Source organism: Entelurus aequoreus, linkage group LG21, assembly GCF_033978785.1.
Source record: "Entelurus aequoreus isolate RoL-2023_Sb linkage group LG21, RoL_Eaeq_v1.1, whole genome shotgun sequence".
Classification (NCBI taxonomy): Eukaryota; Metazoa; Chordata; class Actinopteri; order Syngnathiformes; family Syngnathidae; genus Entelurus; species Entelurus aequoreus.
The window spans coordinates 6,121,793-6,133,274 of NC_084751.1; positions in this window are offsets into that span (position 1 = coordinate 6,121,793).

Below are 11,482 nucleotides of genomic sequence, written 5' to 3' on the forward strand. Positions count from 1 at the left end.
TGTTGTTGTTTCTTCCGTAGTGAGATGCATGTTTCCATGGTATTAATGTCAGTTTCACGAGCACGACTGGAGTGGTGTTGTTGTTTCTTCCGTAGTGAGATGCATGTTTCCATGGTATTAATGTCAGTTTCACGAGCACGACTGGAGTGGTGTTGTTGTTTCTTCCGTAGTGAGATGCATGTTTCCATGGTATTAATGTCAGTTTCACGAGCACGACTGGAGTGGTGTTGTTGTTTCTTCCGTAGTGAGATGCATGTTTCCATGGTATTAATGTCAGTTTCACGAGCACGACTGGAGTGGTGTTGTTGTTTCTTCCGTAGTGGGATGCATGTTTCCATGGTATTAATGTCAGTTTCACGAGCACGACTGGAGTGGTGTTGTTGTTTCTTCTGTTCAGTGGGAAGCATGTTTCCATGGTATTAATGTCAGTTTCACGAGCACGACTGGAGTGGTGTTGTTGTTTCTTCCGTTCAGTGGGAAGCATGTTTCCATGGTATTAATGTCAGTTTCACGAGCACGACTGGAGTGGTGTTGTTGTTTCTTCCGTTCAGTGGGAAGCATGTTTCCATGGTATTAATGTCAGTTTCACGAGCATGACTGGAGTGGTGTTGTTGTTTCTTCCGTTCAGTGGGATGCATGTTTCCATGGTATTAATGTCAGTTTCACGAGCACGACTGGAGTGGTGTTGTTGTTTCTTCCGTTCAGTGGGATGCATGTTTCCATGGTATTAATGTCAGTTTCACGAGCACGACTGGAGTGGTGTTGTTGTTTCTTCTGTTCAGTGGGAAGCATGTTTCCATGGTATTAATGTCAGTTTCACGAGCACGACTGGAGTGGTGTTGTTGTTTCTTCCGTTCAGTGGGAAGCATGTTTCCATGGTATTAATGTCAGTTTCACGAGCACGACTGGAGTGGTGTTGTTGTTTCTTCCGTTCAGTGGGAAGCATGTTTCCATGGTATTAATGTCAGTTTCACGAGCATGACTGGAGTGGTGTTGTTGTTTCTTCCGTTCAGTGGGATGCATGTTTCCATGGTATTAATGTCAGTTTCACGAGCATGACTGGAGTGGTGTTGTTGTTTCTTCCGTTCAGTGGGATGCATGTTTCCATGGTATTAATGTCAGTTTCACGAGCACGACTGGAGTGGTGTTGTTGTTTCTTCCGTTCAGTGGGATGCATGTTTCCATGGTATTAATGTCAGTTTCACGAGCACGACTGGAGTGGTGTTGTTGTTTCTTCCGTTCAGTGGGATGCATGTTTCCATGGTATTAATGTCAGTTTCACGAGCACGACTGGAGTGGTGTTGTTGTTTCTTCCGTTCAGTGGGATGCATGTTTCCATGGTATTAATGTCAGTTTCACGAGCACGACTGGAGTGGTGTTGTTGTTTCTTCTGTTCAGTGGGATGCATGTTTCCATGGTATTAATGTCAGTTTCACGAGCACGACTGGAGTGGTGTTGTTGTTTCTTCCGTAGTGGGATGCATGTTTCCATGGTATTAATGTCAGTTTCACGAGCACGACTGGAGTGGTGTTGTTGTTTCTTCCGTTCAGTGGGATGCATGTTTCCATGGTATTAATGTCAGTTTCACGAGCACGACTGGAGTGGTGTTGTTGTTTCTTCCGTTCACTGGGATGCATGTTTCCATGGTATTAATGTCAGTTTCACGAGCACGACTGGAGTGGTGTTGTTGTTTCTTCCGTTCAGTGGGATGCATGTTTCCATGGTATTAATGTCAGTTTCACGAGCACGACTGGAGTGGTGTTGTTGTTTCTTCCGTTCACTGGGATGCATGTTTCCATGGTATTAATGTCAGTTTCACGAGCACGACTGGAGTGGTGTTGTTGTTTCTTCCGTTCAGTGGGATGCATGTTTCCATGGTATTAATGTCAGTTTCACGAGCACGACTGGAGTGGTGTTGTTGTTTCTTCCGTTCAGTGGGATGCATGTTTCCATGGTATTAATGTCAGTTTCACGAGCACGACTGGAGTGGTGTTGTTGTTTCTTCTGTTCAGTGGGAAGCATGTTTCCATGGTATTAATGTCAGTTTCACGAGCACGACTGGAGTGGTGTTGTTGTTTCTTCTGTTCAGTGGGATGCATGTTTCCATGGTATTAATGTCAGTTTCACGAGCATGACTGGAGTGGTGTTGTTGTTTCTTCTGTTCAGTGGGATGCATGTTTCCATGGTATTAATGTCAGTTTCACGAGCACGACTGGAGTGGTGTTGTTGTTTCTTCCGTTCAGTGGGATGCATGTTTCCATGGTATTAATGTCAGTTTCACGAGCACGACTGGAGTGGTGTTGTTGTTTCTTCTGTTCAGTGGGATGCATGTTTCCATGGTATTAATGTCAGTTTCACGAGCACGACTGGAGTGGTGTTGTTGTTTCTTCTGTTCAGTGGGATGCATGTTTCCATGGTATTAATGTCAGTTTCACGAGCACGACTGGAGTGGTGTTGTTGTTTCTTCCGTAGTGGGATGCATGTTTCCATGGTATTAATGTCAGTTTCACGAGCACGACTGGAGTGGTGTTGTTGTTTCTTCCGTAGTGGGATGCATGTTTCCATGGTATTAATGTCAGTTTCACGAGCACGACTGGAGTGGTGTTGTTGTTTCTTCCGTAGTGGGATGCATGTTTCCATGGTATTAATGTCAGTTTCACGAGCACGACTGGAGTGGTGTTGTTGTTTCTTCCGTAGTGGGATGCATGTTTCCATGGTATTAATGTCAGTTTCACGAGCACGACTGGAGTGGTGTTGTTGTTTCTTCCGTAGTGGGATGCATGTTTCCATGGTATTAATGTCAGTTTCACGAGCACGACTGGAGTGGTGTTGTTGTTTCTTCTGTTCAGTGGGATGCATGTTTCCATGGTATTAATGTCAGTTTCACGAGCACGACTGGAGTGGTGTTGTTGTTTCTTCCGTTCAGTGGGAAGCATGTTTCCATGGTATTAATGTCAGTTTCACGAGCACGACTGGAGTGGTGTTGTTGTTTCTTCCGTAGTGAGATGCATGTTTCCATGGTATTAATGTCAGTTTCACGAGCACGACTGGAGTGGTGTTGTTGTTTCTTCCGTAGTGAGATGCATGTTTCCATGGTATTAATGTCAGTTTCACGAGCACGACTGGAGTGGTGTTGTTGTTTCTTCCGTAGTGAGATGCATGTTTCCATGGTATTAATGTCAGTTTCACGAGCACGACTGGAGTGGTGTTGTTGTTTCTTCCGTAGTGAGATGCATGTTTCCATGGTATTAATGTCAGTTTCACGAGCACGACTGGAGTGGTGTTGTTGTTTCTTCCGTAGTGAGATGCATGTTTCCATGGTATTAATGTCAGTTTCACGAGCACGACTGGAGTGGTGTTGTTGTTTCTTCCGTAGTGGGATGCATGTTTCCATGGTATTAATGTCAGTTTCACGAGCACGACTGGAGTGGTGTTGTTGTTTCTTCTGTTCAGTGGGAAGCATGTTTCCATGGTATTAATGTCAGTTTCACGAGCACGACTGGAGTGGTGTTGTTGTTTCTTCCGTTCAGTGGGAAGCATGTTTCCATGGTATTAATGTCAGTTTCACGAGCACGACTGGAGTGGTGTTGTTGTTTCTTCCGTTCAGTGGGAAGCATGTTTCCATGGTATTAATGTCAGTTTCACGAGCATGACTGGAGTGGTGTTGTTGTTTCTTCCGTTCAGTGGGATGCATGTTTCCATGGTATTAATGTCAGTTTCACGAGCATGACTGGAGTGGTGTTGTTGTTTCTTCCGTTCAGTGGGATGCATGTTTCCATGGTATTAATGTCAGTTTCACGAGCACGACTGGAGTGGTGTTGTTGTTTCTTCCGTTCAGTGGGATGCATGTTTCCATGGTATTAATGTCAGTTTCACGAGCACGACTGGAGTGGTGTTGTTGTTTCTTCTGTTCAGTGGGAAGCATGTTTCCATGGTATTAATGTCAGTTTCACGAGCACGACTGGAGTGGTGTTGTTGTTTCTTCCGTTCAGTGGGAAGCATGTTTCCATGGTATTAATGTCAGTTTCACGAGCACGACTGGAGTGGTGTTGTTGTTTCTTCCGTTCAGTGGGAAGCATGTTTCCATGGTATTAATGTCAGTTTCACGAGCATGACTGGAGTGGTGTTGTTGTTTCTTCCGTTCAGTGGGATGCATGTTTCCATGGTATTAATGTCAGTTTCACGAGCATGACTGGAGTGGTGTTGTTGTTTCTTCCGTTCAGTGGGATGCATGTTTCCATGGTATTAATGTCAGTTTCACGAGCACGACTGGAGTGGTGTTGTTGTTTCTTCCGTTCAGTGGGATGCATGTTTCCATGGTATTAATGTCAGTTTCACGAGCACGACTGGAGTGGTGTTGTTGTTTCTTCCGTAGTGGGATGCATGTTTCCATGGTATTAATGTCAGTTTCACGAGCACGACTGGAGTGGTGTTGTTGTTTCTTCCGTTCAGTGGGATGCATGTTTCCATGGTATTAATGTCAGTTTCACGAGCACGACTGGAGTGGTGTTGTTGTTTCTTCTGTTCAGTGGGATGCATGTTTCCATGGTATTAATGTCAGTTTCACGAGCACGACTGGAGTGGTGTTGTTGTTTCTTCTGTTCAGTGGGATGCATGTTTCCATGGTATTAATGTCAGTTTCACGAGCATGACTGGAGTGGTGTTGTTGTTTCTTCCGTTCAGTGGGATGCATGTTTCCATGGTATTAATGTCAGTTTCACGAGCACGACTGGAGTGGTGTTGTTGTTTCTTCTGTTCAGTGGGATGCATGTTTCCATGGTATTAATGTCAGTTTCACGAGCACGACTGGAGTGGTGTTGTTGTTTCTTCTGTTCAGTGGGATGCATGTTTCCATGGTATTAATGTCAGTTTCACGAGCACGACTGGAGTGGTGTTGTTGTTTCTTCTGTTCAGTGGGATGCATGTTTCCATGGTATTAATGTCAGTTTCACGAGCATGACTGGAGTGGTGTTGTTGTTTCTTCCGTAGTGGGATGCATGTTTCCATGGTATTAATGTCAGTTTCACGAGCATGACTGGAGAGGTGTTGTTGTTTCTTCCGTAGTGGGATGCATGTTTCCATGGTATTAATGTCAGTTTCACGAGCACGACTGGAGTGGTGTTGTTGTTTCTTCCATTCAGTGGGATGCATGTTTCCATGGTATTAATGTCAGTTTCACGAGCACGACTGGAGTGGTGTTGTTGTTTCTTCCATTCAGTGGGATGCATGTTTCCATGGTATTAATGTCAGTTTCACGAGCACGACTGGAGTGGTGTTGTTGTTTCTTCCGTAGTGGGATGCATGTTTCCATGGTATTAATGTCAGTTTCACGAGCACGACTGGAGTGGTGTTGTTGTTTCTTCCGTTCAGTGGGATGCATGTTTCCATGGTATTAATGTCAGTTTCACGAGCACGACTGGAGTGGTGTTGTTGTTTCTTCCGTAGTCGGATGCATGTTTCCATGGTATTAATGTCAGTTTCACGAGCACGACTGGAGTGGTGTTGTTGTTTCTTCCGTTCAGTGGGATGCATGTTTCCATGGTATTAATGTCAGTTTCACGAGCACGACTGGAGTGGTGTTGTTGTTTCTTCCATTCAGTGGGATGCATGTTTCCATGGTATTAATGTCAGTTTCACGAGCACGACTGGAGTGGTGTTGTTGTTTCTTCCATTCAGTGGATGCATGTTTCCATGGTATTAATGTCAGTTTCACGAGCACGACTGGAGTGGTGTTGTTGTTTCTTCCGTTCAGTGGGAAGCATGTTTCCATGGTATTAATGTCAGTTTCACGAGCACGACTGGAGTGGTGTTGTTGTTTCTTCTGTTCAGTGGGATGCATGTTTCCATGGTATTAATGTCAGTTTCACGAGCACGACTGGAGTGGTGTTGTTGTTTCTTCTGTTCAGTGGGATGCATGTTTCCATGGTATTAATGTCAGTTTCACGAGCATGACTGGAGTGGTGTTGTTGTTTCTTCCGTAGTGGGATGCATGTTTCCATGGTATTAATGTCAGTTTCACGAGCATGACTGGAGTGGTGTTGTTGTTTCTTCCGTAGTGGGATGCATGTTTCCATGGTATTAATGTCAGTTTCACGAGCACGACTGGAGTGGTGTTGTCGTTTCTTCCATTCAGTGGGATGCATGTTTCCATGGTATTAATGTCAGTTTCACGAGCACGACTGGAGTGGTGTTGTTGTTTCTTCCATTCAGTGGGATGCATGTTTCCATGGTATTAATGTCAGTTTCACGAGCACGACTGGAGTGGTGTTGTTGTTTCTTCCGTAGTGGGATGCATGTTTCCATGGTATTAATGTCAGTTTCACGAGCACGACTGGAGTGGTGTTGTTGTTTCTTCCGTTCAGTGGGATGCATGTTTCCATGGTATTAATGTCAGTTTCACGAGCACGACTGGAGTGGTGTTGTTGTTTCTTCCGTAGTCGGATGCATGTTTCCATGGTATTAATGTCAGTTTCACGAGCACGACTGGAGTGGTGTTGTTGTTTCTTCCGTTCAGTGGGATGCATGTTTCCATGGTATTAATGTCAGTTTCACGAGCACGACTGGAGTGGTGTTGTTGTTTCTTCCATTCAGTGGGATGCATGTTTCCATGGTATTAATGTCAGTTTCACGAGCATGACTGGAGTGGTGTTGTTGTTTCTTCCATTCAGTGGGATGCATGTTTCCATGGTATTAATGTCAGTTTCACGAGCACGACTGGAGTGGTGTTGTTGTTTCTTCCGTTCAGTGGGAAGCATGTTTCCATGGTATTAATGTCAGTTTCACGAGCACGACTGGAGTGGTGTTGTTGTTTCTTCTGTTCAGTGGGATGCATGTTTCCATGGTATTAATGTCAGTTTCACGAGCACGACTGGAGTGGTGTTGTTGTTTCTTCTGTTCAGTGGGATGCATGTTTCCATGGTATTAATGTCAGTTTCACGAGCACGACTGGAGTGGTGTTGTTGTTTCTTCCGTTCAGTGGGATGCATGTTTCCATGGTATTAATGTCAGTTTCACGAGCACGACTGGAGTGGTGTTGTTGTTTCTTCCATTCAGTGAGATGCATGTTTCCATGGTATTAATGTCAGTTTCACGAGCACGACTGGAGTGGTGTTGTTGTTTCTTCTGTTCAGTGGGATGCATGTTTCCATGGTATTAATGTCAGTTTCACGAGCACGACTGGAGTGGTGTTGTTGTTTCTTCCGTTCACTGGGATGCATGTTTCCATGGTATTAATGTCAGTTTCACGAGCACGACTGGAGTGGTGTTGTTGTTTCTTCCGTAGTGGGATGCATGTTTCCATGGTATTAATGTCAGTTTCACGAGCACGACTGGAGTGGTGTTGTTGTTTCTTCCGTAGTGGGATGCATGTTTCCATGGTATTAATGTCAGTTTCACGAGCACGACTGGAGTGGTGTTGTTGTTTCTTCCGTTCAGTGGGAAGCATGTTTCCATGGTATTAATGTCAGTTTCACGAGCACGACTGGAGTGGTGTTGTTGTTTCTTCCGTTCAGTGGGATGCATGTTTCCATGGTATTAATGTCAGTTTCACGAGCACGACTGGAGTGGTGTTGTTGTTTCTTCCGTTCACTGGGATGCATGTTTCCATGGTATTAATGTCAGTTTCACGAGCACGACTGGAGTGGTGTTGTTGTTTCTTCCGTTCACTGGGATGCATGTTTCCATGGTATTAATGTCAGTTTCACGAGCATGACTGGAGTGGTGTTGTTGTTTCTTCCGTTCAGTGGGATGCATGTTTCCATGGTATTAATGTCAGTTTCACGAGCACGACTGGAGTGGTGTTGTTGTTTCTTCCATTCAGTGGGATGCATGTTTCCATGGTATTAATGTCAGTTTCACGAGCACGACTGGAGTGGTGTTGTTGTTTCTTCCGTTCAGTGGGAAGCATGTTTCCATGGTATTAATGTCAGTTTCACGAGCACGACTGGAGTGGTGTTGTTGTTTCTTCTGTTCAGTGGGATGCATGTTTCCATGGTATTAATGTCAGTTTCACGAGCACGACTGGAGTGGTGTTGTTGTTTCTTCTGTTCAGTGGGATGCATGTTTCCATGGTATTAATGTCAGTTTCACGAGCACGACTGGAGTGGTGTTGTTGTTTCTTCTGTTCAGTGGGATGCATGTTTCCATGGTATTAATGTCAGTTTCACGAGCACGACTGGAGTGGTGTTGTTGTTTCTTCTGTTCAGTGGGATGCATGTTTCCATGGTATTAATGTCAGTTTCACGAGCACGACTGGAGTGGTGTTGTTGTTTCTTCCGTTCACTGGGATGCATGTTTCCATGGTATTAATGTCAGTTTCACGAGCACGACTGGAGTGGTGTTGTTGTTTCTTCCGTTCAGTGGGAAGCATGTTTCCATGGTATTAATGTCAGTTTCACGAGCACGACTGGAGTGGTGTTGTTGTTTCTTCCGTAGTGGGATGCATGTTTCCATGGTATTAATGTCAGTTTCACGAGCACGACTGGAGTGGTGTTGTTGTTTCTTCCGTTCAGTGGGAAGCATGTTTCCATGGTATTAATGTCAGTTTCACGAGCACGACTGGAGTGGTGTTGTTGTTTCTTCCGTAGTGAGATGCATGTTTCCATGGTATTAATGTCAGTTTCACGAGCACGACTGGAGTGGTGTTGTTGTTTCTTCCGTTCAGTGGGAAGCATGTTTCCATGGTATTAATGTCAGTTTCACGAGCACGACTGGAGTGGTGTTGTTGTTTCTTCTGTTCAGTGGGATGCATGTTTCCATGGTATTAATGTCAGTTTCACGAGCACGACTGGAGTGGTGTTGTTGTTTCTTCCGTAGTGAGATGCATGTTTCCATGGTATTAATGTCAGTTTCACGAGCACGACTGGAGTGGTGTTGTTGTTTCTTCCGTAGTGAGATGCATGTTTCCATGGTATTAATGTCAGTTTCACGAGCACGACTGGAGTGGTGTTGTTGTTTCTTCCGTAGTGAGATGCATGTTTCCATGGTATTAATGTCAGTTTCACGAGCACGACTGGAGTGGTGTTGTTGTTTCTTCCGTTCAGTGGGAAGCATGTTTCCATGGTATTAATGTCAGTTTCACGAGCACGACTGGAGTGGTGTTGTTGTTTCTTCTGTTCAGTGGGAAGCATGTTTCCATGGTATTAATGTCAGTTTCACGAGCACGACTGGAGTGGTGTTGTTGTTTCTTCCGTTCAGTGGGATGCATGTTTCCATGGTATTAATGTCAGTTTCACGAGCACGACTGGAGTGGTGTTGTTGTTTCTTCCGTTCAGTGGGATGCATGTTTCCATGGTATTAATGTCAGTTTCACGAGCACGACTGGAGTGGTGTTGTTGTTTCTTCCGTAGTGAGATGCATGTTTCCATGGTATTAATGTCAGTTTCACGAGCACGACTGGAGTGGTGTTGTTGTTTCTTCCGTTCAGTGGGAAGCATGTTTCCATGGTATTAATGTCAGTTTCACGAGCACGACTGGAGTGGTGTTGTTGTTTCTTCCGTAGTGAGATGCATGTTTCCATGGTATTAATGTCAGTTTCACGAGCACGACTGGAGTGGTGTTGTTGTTTCTTCCGTAGTGAGATGCATGTTTCCATGGTATTAATGTCAGTTTCACGAGCACGACTGGAGTGGTGTTGTTGTTTCTTCCGTTCAGTGGGAAGCATGTTTCCATGGTATTAATGTCAGTTTCACGAGCACGACTGGAGTGGTGTTGTTGTTTCTTCCGTAGTGGGATGCATGTTTCCATGGTATTAATGTCAGTTTCACGAGCACGACTGGAGTGGTGTTGTTGTTTCTTCCGTTCAGTGGGAAGCATGTTTCCATGGTATTAATGTCAGTTTCACGAGCACGACTGGAGTGGTGTTGTTGTTTCTTCCGTAGTGAGATGCATGTTTCCATGGTATTAATGTCAGTTTCACGAGCACGACTGGAGTGGTGTTGTTGTTTCTTCCGTTCAGTGGGAAGCATGTTTCCATGGTATTAATGTCAGTTTCACGAGCACGACTGGAGTGGTGTTGTTGTTTCTTCCGTTCAGTGGGAAGCATGTTTCCATGGTATTAATGTCAGTTTCACGAGCACGACTGGAGTGGTGTTGTTGTTTCTTCCGTAGTGAGATGCATGTTTCCATGGTATTAATGTCAGTTTCACGAGCACGACTGGAGTGGTGTTGTTGTTTCTTCCGTTCAGTGGGAAGCATGTTTCCATGGTATTAATGTCAGTTTCACGAGCACGACTGGAGTGGTGTTGTTGTTTCTTCTGTTCAGTGGGATGCATGTTTCCATGGTATTAATGTCAGTTTCACGAGCACGACTGGAGTGGTGTTGTTGTTTCTTCCGTTCAGTGGGAAGCATGTTTCCATGGTATTAATGTCAGTTTCACGAGCACGACTGGAGTGGTGTTGTTGTTTCTTCTGTTCAGTGGGATGCATGTTTCCATGGTATTAATGTCAGTTTCACGAGCACGACTGGAGTGGTGTTGTTGTTTCTTCCGTTCAGTGGGATGCATGTTTCCATGGTATTAATGTCAGTTTCACGAGCACGACTGGAGTGGCGTTGTTGTTTCTTCCGTTCAGTGGGATGCATGTTTCCATGGTATTAATGTCAGTTTCACGAGCACGACTGGAGTGGTGTTGTTGTTTCTTCTGTTCAGTGGGATGCATGTTTCCATGGTATTAATGTCAGTTTCACGAGCACGACTGGAGTGGTGTTGTTGTTTCTTCTGTTCAGTGGGAAGCATGTTTCCATGGTATTAATGTCAGTTTCACGAGCACGACTGGAGTGGTGTTGTTGTTTCTTCCGTTCAGTGGGAAGCATGTTTCCATGGTATTAATGTCAGTTTCACGAGCACGACTGGAGTGGTGTTGTTGTTTCTTCCGTAGTGAGATGCATGTTTCCATGGTATTAATGTCAGTTTCACGAGCACGACTGGAGTGGTGTTGTTGTTTCTTCCGTAGTGAGATGCATGTTTCCATGGTATTAATGTCAGTTTCACGAGCACGACTGGAGTGGTGTTGTTGTTTCTTCCGTAGTGAGATGCATGTTTCCATGGTATTAATGTCAGTTTCACGAGCACGACTGGAGTGGTGTTGTTGTTTCTTCCGTAGTGAGATGCATGTTTCCATGGTATTAATGTCAGTTTCACGAGCACGACTGGAGTGGTGTTGTTGTTTCTTCCGTAGTGAGATGCATGTTTCCATGGTATTAATGTCAGTTTCACGAGCACGACTGGAGTGGTGTTGTTGTTTCTTCCGTAGTGGGATGCATGTTTCCATGGTATTAATGTCAGTTTCACGAGCACGACTGGAGTGGTGTTGTTGTTTCTTCTGTTCAGTGGGAAGCATGTTTCCATGGTATTAATGTCAGTTTCACGAGCACGACTGGAGTGGTGTTGTTGTTTCTTCCGTTCAGTGGGAAGCATGTTTCCATGGTATTAATGTCAGTTTCACGAGCACGACTGGAGTGGTGTTGTTGTTTCTTCCGTTCAGT